Here is a 14,131-nt window from a genome sequence, read left to right as displayed (position 1 = left end):
AGATTGCAGGGGCTCTGACCCAAATTTTCAATTCCTATCTGGCCACGCGGTAGGTGCCAGGTGACTGGAGAACAGCTAATGTGGTTGCACTATTTAAGAAGGGTTGTAGAGACAAACCAGGGAACTACAGACCAATGAGTCTCACGTCAGCGGTAGGGAAACTATTAGAGAAATCTCCTGAAGGAGAGCATCGATTTCCACTTGGAGAGGCAAAACTTGATCAGGGATAGTCAGTATAGCTTTGCCAGAGGGAGGTCATGCCTAATAAATTTGAATTTTTTGAGGAGGTGACCAGGTGTGTAGACAAGGGTAGTACAGTTGATGTAGTTTATATGGATTCCAACAAAGCCTTTGACAAGGTCCCACATGGGAGACTTGTTGACTGGGACTCACTTAGTGCTAGGGGCATGGATGGGGCAGAGTTTGTGAGGAGCATCCAGGAGGGCTTCTTAAAACAGTATGTAGATAGTCCAACTTGGGAAGGGGCCATACTGGACCTGGTATTGGGGAATGAGCCTGGCCAGGTGGTCGACATTTCAGTCAGGGAGCAGTTCAGGAACAGTCACCACAATTCAGTAAGCTTTAAAGTACTGATGGATAAAGATACGTGTATCAAGTTCAGATGCTAAATTGGGGGTAGGCTAATTACAACAATATTAGGCAGGAACTGAAGAATGGAGATTGGGGACAAATGTTTGAGGGCAAATCAACATCTGGCATGTGGGAGGCTTTCAAGTGTAAGTTGATAGGGATTCAGGACCGGCACATTCCTGTAAGGATGAAGGATAAGTATGGCAAGTTTTGGGAACCTGGGATTACAAGAACTATTGTGAGCCTAGTCAAAGAGAAAAGGAAGCATTTGTCGAGGCTGAGAACACACGAAGGAAGTGTGGAATATGAGGAATGTAGAAAGAAACTTGGGTAAGGAGGGCTGAAAGGGGTCACAAAAAGTCATTGGCCAGCAGGATTAAGGAAAATCCCAAGGCTTTTTATACATATATAAAGAGCGAGAGGGTTGGCCCACTCAAGGACAAGGGAAGGAATCTATGCGTGGAGCAAGAGGAAATGGGTGAGATTTTAAATGAATACTTTGCATCAGTATTCACCAAAGAGAAGGATTTGGTGGATGATGAGTCTGGGAAAGAGTATGTAGATATTTGAGTCATGTTGAGATCAAAAAGGAGGTGGTACTGGGGTTCTTGAGAAACATTAAGATAGACAGGTCCTCAGGGCCAGATAGGATATATCCCAGAATACTGAGAGGGGCAAGGGAGGAAATTGCTGGGGCCTTGAGAGAAATCTTTGTGTCCTCACTAGCTACAGGGTTGCCTGTAACTACAACCTATAACTACAGGGTTTGACCCAGAGGATTGGAGAATAGCCAATATTGTTCCTTTGTTTAAGAAGGGCAGCAAGAATAATCCAGGTAATTACAGGGCAGTGAGCCTGACGTCAGGGAAATTCTTGGAGAGGATTCTTCAAGACAGGATTTACTCTCACTTGGAAATAAGTGGACGTATTAGCGAGAGGCAACATGGTTTTGTGAAGGGGAGGTTGTGCCTCACTAACTTGATCGAGTTTTTTGAGGCAGTGACGAAGATGATTGAGGGTAGGGCTGTGGATGTTGTCCACATGGACTTCAGTAAGGCCTTTGACAAGGTCCCTCATGGCAGACTGATGCAGAAGGTGAAGTTGCATGGGATCAGAGGTGAGCTGGCGAGGTGGATACAGAACTGGCTTTGTCATAGAAGACAGAGGGTAGCAGTGGAAGGGTGTGTTTCTAAATGGAGGGCTATGACAAGTGGCGTTCCACAGGGATCAGTGCTGGGACCTTTGCTGTTTGTAATATACAGGAATTCGGAGGAAAATGTAACTGGTTTGATAAGTAAGTTTGCAGACGACACACAGGTTGGTAGATTTGCAGATAGCGATGAGGACCATCAGAGGATACAGCAAGATATAGATTGGTTGGAGACTTGGCGGAGAGATGGCAGATGGAGTTTAATCCAGACAAATGTGAGGTAATGCATTTTGGAAGGTCTAATAAAGATAGGAAATATACAGTAAATGGCAGAACCCTTGAGATTATTGATAGGCAGAGGGATCTGGGTGTACAGGTACACAGGTCACTGAAAGTGGCAATGCAGGTGGAGAAGGTAGTCGGGAAGGCGTACGGCATGCTTGGCTTCATCGGCCAGGGCATTGAGTTTAAAAATTGGCAAGTCGTGTTGCAACTTTATAGAACCCTAGTTAGGCCGCACTTGGAATATAGTGTTCAATTCTGATCACCACACTACCAGAAGGATATGGAGGCTTTGGAGAATGTACAGAAAAGATTTACCAGGATGTTGCCTGGTATGGAGGGCATTAGCTATGAGGAGAGGTTGGAGAAACTTGGTTTGTTCTCACTGGAGCGACGGAGGTTGAGGGGCGACCTGATAGAAGTCTACAAGATTATGATTGGAATGGAGAGAGTGGGTAGTCAGAAGCTTTTTCCCAGGGTGGAAGAGTCAATTACTAGGGGGCATTGGTTTAAGGGGCAAGGTTTAAAGGAGATGTACGAGGCAAGTTTTTTTTACACAGGGTGGTGGGTGCCTGGAACTCGTTGCCGGGGGAGGTCGTGGAAGCAGATACAATAGTGAGTTTTTAGGGGCATCTGGACAAATACATGACTAGGATGAGAATAGAGGGATATGGTCCCCTTAAGAGTAGGGTGTTTTAGTTCAGTCGGGCAGCATGGTTGGTGCAGGCTTGGAGGGCCGAAGGGCTTGTTCCTGTGCTGTCATTTTCTTTGTTCTTTGTAAAGCATCAGCATGGAGGGACCAGCGTAAGTTGTTGGTGATCTGAACACTCAAACTTGGAAGCTGTCGACAATTTCCACTTCATCACTGTTGATGTAGACAGGGGCATGTCCTCCTCTACGTTTCCTGAAGTTGATGACTACCTCCTTCATTTTACTGACATTGAGGTAGAGATCATTTCTGTTGCACCATTTCACCAGATTCTCTATCTGTACTCTGTCTCGTCACTGTTTGAGTTCCAACCCACTACTTGGTGTCATCAGCAAACTTGAAAATAGAGGTTGGCATGAAAGACCATTTTGTGCCATTGATGCCTGGATTGAGGTGTAGTTGCCATGAAGCCAGAAGAGTAAAACTGCCACTTGTACATAGCTAATCCATCACAAGTGACAGCCATCAGTGAACTAATAATAGTAACAAGCATCACGTACTAGCTTTGACTCACTTGGCCTTATCCAATGTGTTTAGATAAGGACACGCTGCCTGTTACAGGAAGGAAATGATATGTAAAACAAAACCAAGACAAGCATCTCATAGTTCTGCTGAAAGCAAACTGTGTTCAAAAAGGGGATGTTGCAGGAACTCCTGTGGTGAATTATTTATAAACGGCTATTCTCGAACATCGCAGCTTAAGCTGAACAAAGAGATCCAAAGAGGAATGTGGAAGGTGGCTGGACAACCTTAAAAAGGATGGGATATTAAAAGGAAAGCGGAGGAAGAAGTTGGGAAAGTACCAGTGTGAAAAAGGTGACTGTTCCTGATCAACAACTGTCCTTCATTTCCACAGAGGAATATTGTAACAGAGTGCTTCAACTCTGGTGAGTCTGTTTCACTATCATCCATCTTGTGCCTATCTCAGCTGCTTGCAGTGATTATCGCTTATGTATTAGTTGTGGCTCAGTGGGCAGCACTCCTGTCTGAGTCACAGTATCCCAGGGTCAAGTCTCACTTCAGAGATTTGAGACTATAATCCAGGCATATTGCAGTACAGTATTGGGGGAAGGCTGTTCACTGAAAGTGTCATCCCTCTGGTGAGATGTTGAACTGAGGCTATGTCTGACCTATCAGGGGATCTTAAGTTTTACCCATAGCACTAAGAACAAAGAAAAATACAGCACAGGAACAGGCCTTACAACCCTCCAAGCCTGTCCCAATCATGATGCCCTTACTAAAAAAAACACCTTCTGCCCTTACTTGGTCTATCCTTCTATTTCCTCCCTATCCATGTACCCATCCAGATGCCTCTTAAATGTTGCTAATGTGCCTGCTTCCACCACATCCTCTGGCAGTGCATTCCATTACCCACTTTTCTCTGTGAGAAACTTCCCAGCACATCTCCCTTAAACTTTCCCCCTCGCCTTGAACCTGTCCCTCTGATGCGCATCAATTGGACACGAGGCACGAAGCTTCGGTAAAAGAAGGCTTTTATTAACTAACAATGGAACTAACAGAACTTCAACACACTATCCCAGACTGAAGAGGTCCCGCCCGAGCAGGGGGTCTTATACCTCTCCCAGGAGGCAGAGCCCGACTGGGATGTGCCACAACAGTTACAACCACAGGTGTATCAATCCCACCCTAGCCCAACAACAACATTAGAACAACCCAACAACAACATTAGAACAATCCCACAGTGGGAACCAACGATGGTTCACCACACCCTCCTTGTAATTGACACTTCTATCCTTGGAAAAAGCCTCTGACTGTCCAGCCTGTCTATGCCTCTTATAATTTTGTAGACCTCTATCAGGTCTCCCCTCAACCTCTGTCTTTCCAGTGAAAACAATTCTCATTTATTCAACCTCTCCTCATAGCCAACACATTCGACCAGGCAACATCCTGGTGAACCTTCTTTGCACTCTCCAAAGCTTCCATATCCTTCTGATAATGTGCTGACCAGAACTGTATGCAATACTCCAAATGTGGCATAACCAAGGTTATATATATATATATATATATATATATATATATATATATATAGCTGCAACATGATTTCCCAACTCCTGTACTCAATGCCCCGGCTGATGAAAGTGAGTGTGTGATATGCCTTCTTAATCACCTTGGCCACCTGTGTTGCCACTTTTAGGGAACTGTGGACTTGCATGCCCAGATCCTTCTATGTTAATGTTCCTAACAGTTGTGCTATTTACAGTATAATTCATATCTAAATTTGATCCTCCCAAATGCATTACCTCACATTTGTCCGGATTAATTCCATCTGCCATTTCTGTGCCAAAGTCTCCAATCTATCTATATCCTCTGACAATCTTCAGCACTATCAGCAACTCCACCAATCTTCATGTCATCAGCAAACTTACTAATCAGACCACTCACATTTTCCTCCAGATCATCTAATATATAGTACAAACAACAGAGATTCTAGCACTAATCCCTGCAAAACACCACTAGCTACAGATCTCCATTCTGAAAAACACCCTTCCACCGCTACTTTCTGACTTCTATAATCAAACCAGTTCATTATCCATCTATCAGTCCACCCCGTATCCCATGTGATTTTACTTTTTATATCAGTCTGCCATGTGGGACCTTGTCAAAAGCCTTACTAAAGTGTGCATGTTAAAGAAGAGCAGGAAAGGTCACTTTGGTCTGCACATTGGTTAGCACTGCTGCTCAGTGCCAGGGACCTGGGTTCTCATCCGGCCTTGGGTGCATGTCAGTGTGGAGTTTTCATATTCTCCTCATATCTGTGTGGGTTTCCTCTGGGTGCTCCAGTTACCTCCCACATTCCAAACATGTGCAGTTTAGGTGGATTGGCAATGCTAAATTGCCCCTTAGTGTCCAAAGATGTGTGGGTTGGGGGGATTGGCCATGGTAAATGCATAGGTTTACAATTTGACAGTGTGTTGGCGACGGTGTGTTCAGTGCTGTTCTTAAAATAATACATTCAGAAACCAAGTGGGGAACAGGGAATCCATTCCTGACCCCGAATCATAAGGCCATAAGAAAAAGGAACAAGAGTAGGCTATTTGGCTCCTTGAACCTCCTCCACCATGAGACGATACTGTGCCTTTAAGAAATGTATTTTAATTATGTTTCTCTGCAGGATGTTTTACCACACCCTAGGGTTTTGTCGGACATGTATTGTCTGCAGCCGGTGTCCTTTATTATTACTATTGGAGCAGTATAATTGACATCATGTTGGGTTTAATCTGAGCTAACGCAGTGTTCTGTTTTTGACTGTTCCCCTGGGATGGCAGATTAGTGCTTGATTGAGGATGATTGACAAATCAGGTCATATGGTTAGGGACAGCTATGTTTTCACAAAGTCCAGTTTTAGTTTAGTTTTTTAGAAGCTGCTTGGAAAAAGAGGGACAGCAGTGTTTTCCCCCCTCTCTGGAGTTGGAGTTTTTGCTGTCTGAGTGTTGCTATTTTAGATGCTGCTTTTGAGTTAAGAGAGCAGTCCTTCTCTCTCTGATGTCTGGAGACTGAAAGCTGCCAAGGACTAGGTTTATCTGAGGTTTTGCTGTTTTGAGGATACATCCTTCTCTCAAAACTGCTGGCTTGGATTTCTGCCCATAGGTGTTACAAAGCTGGAAATTCAGTATCATGTGAGCATACTTGTGTTTGTGTTAGCTAATTCTGAAGAAGGGTTTGATTTTATTTATTATTGTCACATGTATTAGCATACAGTGAAAAGTATTATTTCTTGCGCGCTATACAAAGTATACCGTTCATAGAGAAGGAAAGGAGAGAGTGCAGAATGTAGAATTACAGTCATAGCTAGGGTGTAGAGAAAGATCAACTTAATGCAAGGTAGGTCCATTCAAAAGCCTAATGGCAGCAGGGAAGAAGCTGTTTGAGTCAGTTGGTACGTGACCTCAGACTTTTGTATCTTTTTCCGAACGAAAGAAGGCAGAAGAGAGAATGTCTGGGGTGTCCTTCATTAAGGGCTTAATACCGTTAATTAAGGTTGTGTATCTGTGGGATATTGCTTTAAATTGGAACAAGGATCGCTAGTTGTTAAGAGTTATACTGTCACATTTAAGTCTTGTAATCAGTATAAGTTCTGCTAATTATTTTCATTATATTCTAGCTGTGTTCCTAAGTAAACCTTGTTTTATAAAAGCTTCCTAGTGGGTCACTTGAATCACATCTGGAGTGAAACACCTTATGCTCACCCATGCCAAAAACAAATGTAAAACTTAGGTTCTAGGCTAACTTCACAAAAGACTTTCGAGTCTCTGGCCTAGATCTTAACTGCCATTCAATAGGATCATGTCCGACGCAAAATTCCTCATGTCTACCTGCCTGCTCTTTCCCCTAACCCTTGATTCCCTTACTGATCAAAAATCAATCTATCTCAGCCTTAAACATAACGACTCTGCCCCCACAGCTCTCTGTGGCAAGGAGTTCCAAAGACTCACAACCCTCAGAAGAAATTCCTCTTCTTCTCAAGTTTTAAATTGACACCCTTTTATTCTGAGGCTCTATTCCTAGACTCTCACTTGAGGGGGAATATCCTCTCAGCATTTATCCTGTCAAGCCCCTTAAGAATCGTATGTTTCAATGAGTTCACTTCTCATTCTTCTAAATTCCAAAGAGTAGAGTCCCACCCCCTTGAAATAAGGGCCAACATTCCATCAGCCTTCCTGAACACCTGCTGCACCTCTGTGCTAGCTTTCTGTGTTTGGTGCACAAGTATCCCAAGCCACTTTGTGTTGCAGCTTTTTGCAGTTTTCTCCATTTAAATAACACTCTGTTCTTTTGTTCTCCCTTCCAAAATGAACAACTTCACACTTTCCCACGTTCTCCATTTGCCAACTTTTTACCCACTTGCTTAATCTATCAATATCTTTTTGAAAACTGCTTGTATCCCTCTCACAACTTGCCTTTCCACCTATTTTTGTGCCATCTGCAAATTTGACCACAGTACATTTGCTTCCTCCCTCTACATCATTACATATTGTAAACAATTGCGGTCCAGCACTGGTCGCTGCAGATCCCCACTGGTTACATGCCACCAACCTGAAAAAGAACTCCTTACCTCCACTTATTGTTTCCTGCCCATTAGCCAATTTTCTATCCATGCCAATATACTACCTCCTATTCCACGGGCTTTTATCTTATGACTTAACTTTTGTGAGGTGCCTTGTCAAATGCCTTCTGGAAACCCAAATACAACTGATTTCCCCTCTATCCACTCTGGTTGAGATTTTCTCAAAGAACACTAATTAATTAGTCAGACATAATTTCCCTTTCATGAAGCTATGTTGAATCTTCCTATTTAGAAAATGATTTTCCAAATTAGTTGTTGTTTCTTAATAATTGATTACAACTTTTTTCCAACAATAGGTGTTCAGCTATTCGGCCTAAAGTTACACAGATTTTGCCTTCCTCCCTTTTTGAATGGGAGGTAGTTTTGGTAGTTTGGTAGTTTTCCAATCCTCCAGTTCTTTTCCAGAATCCAAGGATTTTGGGAAAATTATACCAATGCATCCAATTTCTGTCACATTGAGCAGGGAACTGAACATGGTTTGAACTTGCAGAATCTTTAGCCTTCATGGTATGTTTGGCTTCAATAGCTTTAATAACTCCAAGACCTTCTTTGAAAACATCAGCATGCTTGTCTACAAGGATGGCAACGTGTTTGTCATGCACTATTTATTTTAGCCAGTCTAGCTAAATTTCCTTTTAGCCAGTTTCTGCTCATAATCGTCATGCAATCCCCTTCCACAATGAAAGAAGACATAGAATCTCATTCGCCCATTGAGTCTCCACTGACTTTGCCAAAAAGCATCTTACCCAGGCACAATCCTGTGCATTTAGCATGGTTAACCCATCTAACCTGCACATTGTGGGAGGCAACCGGAGGTCCCGTTATTTAAGAAGGGTAGGAAGGATAACCCTGGAAATTATAGGCCGGTGAGCTTGATATCCATGGTCGGGAAGTTGTTGGAGAGGATTCTTAGAGATAGGATGTATGCGCATTTAGAAAGGAATAAACTCATTAACGATAGTCAGCATGGTTTTGTGAGAGGGAGGTCCTGCCTCACTAACCTGGTGGAGATTTTTGAAGAAGTGACTAGAATGGTTGACGAGGGAAGGGCCGTGGATGTCGTCTATATGGACTTTAGTAAAGCGTTTGACAAAGTCCCTCATGGTAGGTTGGTGCAAAAGGTTGGATGTCATGGGATAAAGGGGGAGGTGGCTAGATGGGTGGAGAACTGGCTTGGTCACAGAAGATAGAGGGTGGTAGTGGAAGGGTCATTTTCTGGCTGGATGCCTGTGACTAGTGGTGTTCTGCAGGGCTCTGTATTGGGACCTCTGCTGTTTGTGATTTATATAAACGATCTGGGAGAAGGTGTAACTGGGGTGATCAGTAAGTTTGCGGATGACACGAAAATGGCTGGACTTGAGAAACATTGTCAGAGGCTACAGAAGGATATAGATAGGCTGGAAATTTGGGCAAAGAAATGGCAGATGGAGTTCAATCCAGATGAATGCAAAGTGATGCATTTTGGTAGAACTAACATAGGGGGGAGCTATACGATAAATGGCAGAACCATAAAGGGTGTAGATACGCAGAGGGACCTGGGTGTGCAAGTCCACAGATCCTTGAAGGTGACGTCACAGGTGGAGAAGGTAGTGAATAAGGCATATGGCATGCTTGCCTTTATAGGACGGGGCATAGAGTATAAAAGTTGGTGTCTGATGTTGCGGTTGTATAGAACGTTGGTTCGGCCGCATTTGGAATACTGCGCCTAGTTCTGGTCGCCACCCTACCAGAAGGACGTGGAGGCTTTAGAGAGAGTGCAGAGGAGGTTTACCAGGCTGTTGCCTGGTATGGAAGGGCTTAGTTATGAGGAGAGATTGGGTAAACTGGGGTTGTTCTCACTGGAAAGACGGAGGATGAGGGGCGACCTAATAGAGGTGTATAAAATTATGAAAGGCATAGATAGGGTGAACGGTGGGAAGCTCTTTCCCAGGTCAGTGTTGACGTTCATGAGGGGTCATAGGTTCAAAGTGTGGGGGGGGAAGGTTTAATACGGATATCAGAAGGACGTATTTTACACAGAGGGTGGTGGGGGCCTGGAATGCGCTGCCGGGCAGGGTGGTGGAGGCAGACACACTGGGAACGTTTAAGACTTATCGAGATAGCCACATGAACAGAGTGGGAATGGAGGGATACAAAAGAATGGTCTAGTTTGGACCAGGGAGCGGCGCGGGCTTGGAGGGCCGAAGGGCCTATTCCTGTGCTGTATTGGTCTTTGTTCTTTGAAACCCATGCAGTCACACGGAGAACGTAAACACTCCACACAGTCAGACACCCAAGGCTGGAATTGAACCCATATCCCTGGAGCGGTGAGGCAGTACTGCTAACCACTATGCCACCCTGCCACCCCTAATAATAAGTGGTAGCTTTGCTGTCTGAACTCCATATTTAGCTTGAACAGACAATTTTTGCATGTATATTCACAGGCTGAACAGTGTAGGTGCTAAGCTGGAGGAGGGTTTTCTCCAGTGGGCATTTCTTGAAATTTTTCTCCTATCTGGGTGCTCTGATTTCCTCCCACACTCCAAAGATGTGCAGGTTAGATAAATTACCCTTAGTGTCAGAGGGAGTAGCAGGGTATATACGCAGGGTCACAGGGATAGGGCTTGGGTGGGATTGTTGTTGGTGTAGGCTTGATGTGCTGAATGGCCTCTTTCTGCACTGTAGGGATTCTTTGATTCTATGTCTTTTCAGAAGCAATCGAATCAGATGCTCCATTGTCAATCTCCATTTCAAATACTTCACCATTTAAGTCAATGTTAACTTTTAGTCCTTCACCTAGTTTTAATCAGACTGAATGCAATACAATTACTCATCTGCATTGGCAATGTTAATTTCACTTGCTGTCTCATCTTGACTCAAATTCGATTTGTGTTGATGTCCAAGTAACGCTTTTTTAAAAACTGCCTATTTATTTATACATGCAACTTATTTGTGTGCTCTTTGTGACACCCTTTCCCTGGTTATCCTGCTTTACTGTGATCAGCCTTTGATCTACTTGCATGCTGTATAAGTCCCTATTTTCCACTGTCATGACAATCGGTGGTTTTTCACTTACAGGCTTCTGCATTTTGTCCTGTACAATTACAGCAGTAACATGTTTGGAAATGAGTATTCCCTGACTTTACTACTTCTGTTACAATCCCAGTTGATGGTCTAATTGGACTGGAAGATCTCAAAATGGAACCCCAGCTCAAAAGACCGTAACTTTTCTTTTTCTTTTGGGAAACATGGATGAACAGAATCACAGGGCTACCAACAAAGCTTTTAACAACAAAAAATGTATTGAATGCGAAATGTTTGACTATAATACAATACTCCTACATTCCCACTTTGATGCGCGACAATCAAGCACGAGGTACAAGGCTTCAGCAATTGAAGGCTTTTATTGACAAACAATGGAACTATTTAAACACGAGTACACCATTCCAGACTGGAGGGGTCCCGCCTGAGCAGAGGGTCTTATACCTCTCCCAGGAGGCGGGGCCCGACCGGGATGTGCCATAACAGCATCCACCACAGGTATATTAATCCCACAGTATAAACACCCTAGCCCAACAACAACATTATAACAACCCCACAGTGTCAACACCCTAACCCAACAGCAACATTGGAATAACCCCACAGTGGTAACCAACGATGGTTCACCACATTCACCCCTCCTTTGAAAACAAAGGCCGGCGGGGTGCGAAAACAGACTACATATATACAAAAAAAATCTACAAGTCCAGACGGTCTGGAGGACCGCACCGTCGCTGTGACCTCCTCAACACCGGTTGTGACACCGGAGCAGGTGCTTGCGGTGGCGTTCTCTCCAAAACAACGTCCGGCTGTCCCCTCGAGGACTCACGGGCCGGTTGACCCTGGTGAAGCGGTGGTGCAGGGGATCCCGGTACCTTCTGTGGTGGCGCCGATCTCCGAGTCTCAGGCAAGCTGTACATGGGAGTATAACTGTTATGCACTGGTCCCGGTGCTGACCGCGCCACATCCGGGGAAGAAATAAGCGATAGGGGATTCGTGACAGGGGGTATGGGAGCGACAGGAGTTGCTACGTCCCCTGCGGGCGCCAGGTCTCGGATCGAGACTGTGTCCTCTCGCCCGTCAGGATATGCCACATAGGCATACTGAGGGTTGGCGTGGAGGAGGTGGACCGGTTCGACCAAGGGGTCGGACTTGCGGGCCCTTACATGTCGCCGCAGAAGGACGGGTCCTGGGTACGTCAACCAGGCTGGTAAAGATATCCCCGAGGACGACTTCCGAGGGAATGAGAACATCCTCTCGTGGGGAGTAGCATTGGTTGCCGTACACAGGAGGGAGCGAATGGAGTGAAGCGCATTTGGAAGGACCTCCTGCCAATGGGAGACTGGAAGGCCTTTGGACTTCAGCGCCAGTAGGACAGCCTTCCAGACTGTAGCATTCTCTCTCTCCACCTGTCCGTTGCCCCTAGGGTTGTAACTCTTTGTTCTACTTGAGGCAATCCCGTATGAGAGCAGGAATTGCCTCAAGTCGTTACTCATGAACGACGAGCCCCTGTCGCTATGTATATAGCAGGGGTACCCGAACAGGGTAAAAAGATCACGGAATGCCTTGATCACCGTGGCAGTCGACGTGTCCGCACAGGGGACAACAAACGGGAACCAGGAGTACTCATCTATGATGTTAAGAAAGTACACGTTCCGGTCTGTTGAGGGAAGGGGGCCCTTAAAATCCACACTCAGCCTCTCGAAGGGGCGAGTGGCCTTGACCAATTGTGCCCGGTCAGGTCGGTAAAAGTGCGGTTTGCATTCCGCGCAAATCCGACAGCTTCTTGTTACTGACCTGACATCCTCCACCGAGTAGGGCAGGTTGCGGGCTTTGATGAAGTGGTAGAGCCGAGTGACCCCTGGATGGCACAGATCATTATGGAGGGCGTTCAAGCGGTTCTCCTGCATGATGGCGCATGTTCCGCGCGAGAGGGCATCCGAGGGCTCATTGAGTTTCCCTGGCCGATACATAATATCGTAATTATAGGTGGAGAGCTCAATTCTCCACCGCAAGATCTTGTCATTCTTGATCTTGCCCCTCTGCGTATTATTGAACATAAACGCCACGGATCGCTGATCCGTGATCAGGGTGAACCGCTTCCCCGCCAGGTAATGGCGCCAGTGTCTGACGGCCTCCACAATGGCCTGGGCCTCCTTCTCCACCGCTGAATGCCGAATTTCGGGACCTTGAAGGGTGCGGGAAAAAAACGCGATGGGCCTGCCCGCCTGATTTAGTGTGGCGGCCAGGGCGAAATCAGATGCATCACTTTCCACCTGAAAAGGGATGGATTCATCCACCGCGTGCATCGTGGCTTTCGCAATGTCGCTTTTCAAAGCCTTGAAGGCCAATTGGGCCTCTGGCGTGAGTGGAAAAGTTGTGGACTTGATGAGCGGACGGGCTTTGTCCGCGTAGTTGGGGACCCACTGCGCATAATAAGAGAAGAAGCCGAGGCATCTCCTCAGTGCTTTTGCGCTAGCGGGCAAGGGAAGTTCAGTAAGGGGGCGCATACGGTCTGGATCAGGGCCAATGACCCCGTTTTCCACCACGTATCCCAGGATAGCTAACCTGCGCGTACGGAATACACACTTCTCCCTGTTATAGGTCAGATTCAGGCGAGACGCAGTGCGCAAAAAGTTCTGGAGGTTTGTGTCATGGTCCTGCTGGTCATGGCCGCAGATGGTGACATTATCCAGGTACGGGAAGGTAGCCCGCAACCCGTTCTGGTCCACCATTCGGTCCATAGCACGCTGGAAGACCGAGACCCCATTGGTGACACCAAATGGAACCCTAAGAAACTGATACAGATGACCATCCGCCTCAAAAGCCGTGTATTGTCGGTCCTCTGGGCGGATGGGGAGTTGGTGGTAGGCGGACTTAAGGTCTATGGTGGAGAACACCCGGTACTGCGCAATCTGATTGACCATATCAGATATGTACGGGAGAGGATACGCATCCAGCTGCGTATAACGATTAATGGTCTGACTGTAGTCGATGACCATCCGGGGTTTGTTCCCGCTTTTAACCACCACGACCTGTGCTCTCCACGGACTAACGCTGGACTGTATGATCCCTTCTTTGAGGAGCCGCTGAACCTCAGATCTGATGAAGATCCGGTCTTCAGCACTGTAACGCCTACTTTTAGTAGCGATGGGCTTGCAGCCTGGTACCAGATTCTTAAATAAAGAGGGTGTGGTGATCTTTAGTGTGGAAAGATTGCATGCGGGGCGCTTTGGACGATTTGGAGGCTGCGGCTGATTCCCTACTGCCAGCGAAGGGAGTGGCCCACTGTACT

General features: G+C 45.9%; 1 protein-coding gene across 2 annotated transcripts in view; it reads left to right on the top strand.

Annotated features, from left to right (window-relative positions):
- The first annotated feature begins 3,330 nt into the window (after positions 1-3,330).
- The window catches only part of LOC144492776 (adhesion G-protein coupled receptor G6-like), a 374,363-nt gene continuing 363,562 nt past the window's right edge, over positions 3,331-14,131 (top strand). For both annotated transcript variants that reach the window (XM_078211194.1, XM_078211193.1), the window contains exon 1: positions 3,331-3,619. The gene's annotated coding sequence lies outside the window, so the exon portion shown is untranslated. The remainder of the gene's footprint in view (positions 3,620-14,131) is intronic.

Source organism: Mustelus asterias, chromosome 4 (genome assembly GCF_964213995.1).
Source record: "Mustelus asterias chromosome 4, sMusAst1.hap1.1, whole genome shotgun sequence".
In the NCBI taxonomy this organism is placed as follows: Eukaryota; Metazoa; Chordata; class Chondrichthyes; order Carcharhiniformes; family Triakidae; genus Mustelus; species Mustelus asterias.
Note: the sequence above shows the minus strand (reverse complement) of the source record. Positions and strands in the feature narration are given on the sequence as shown.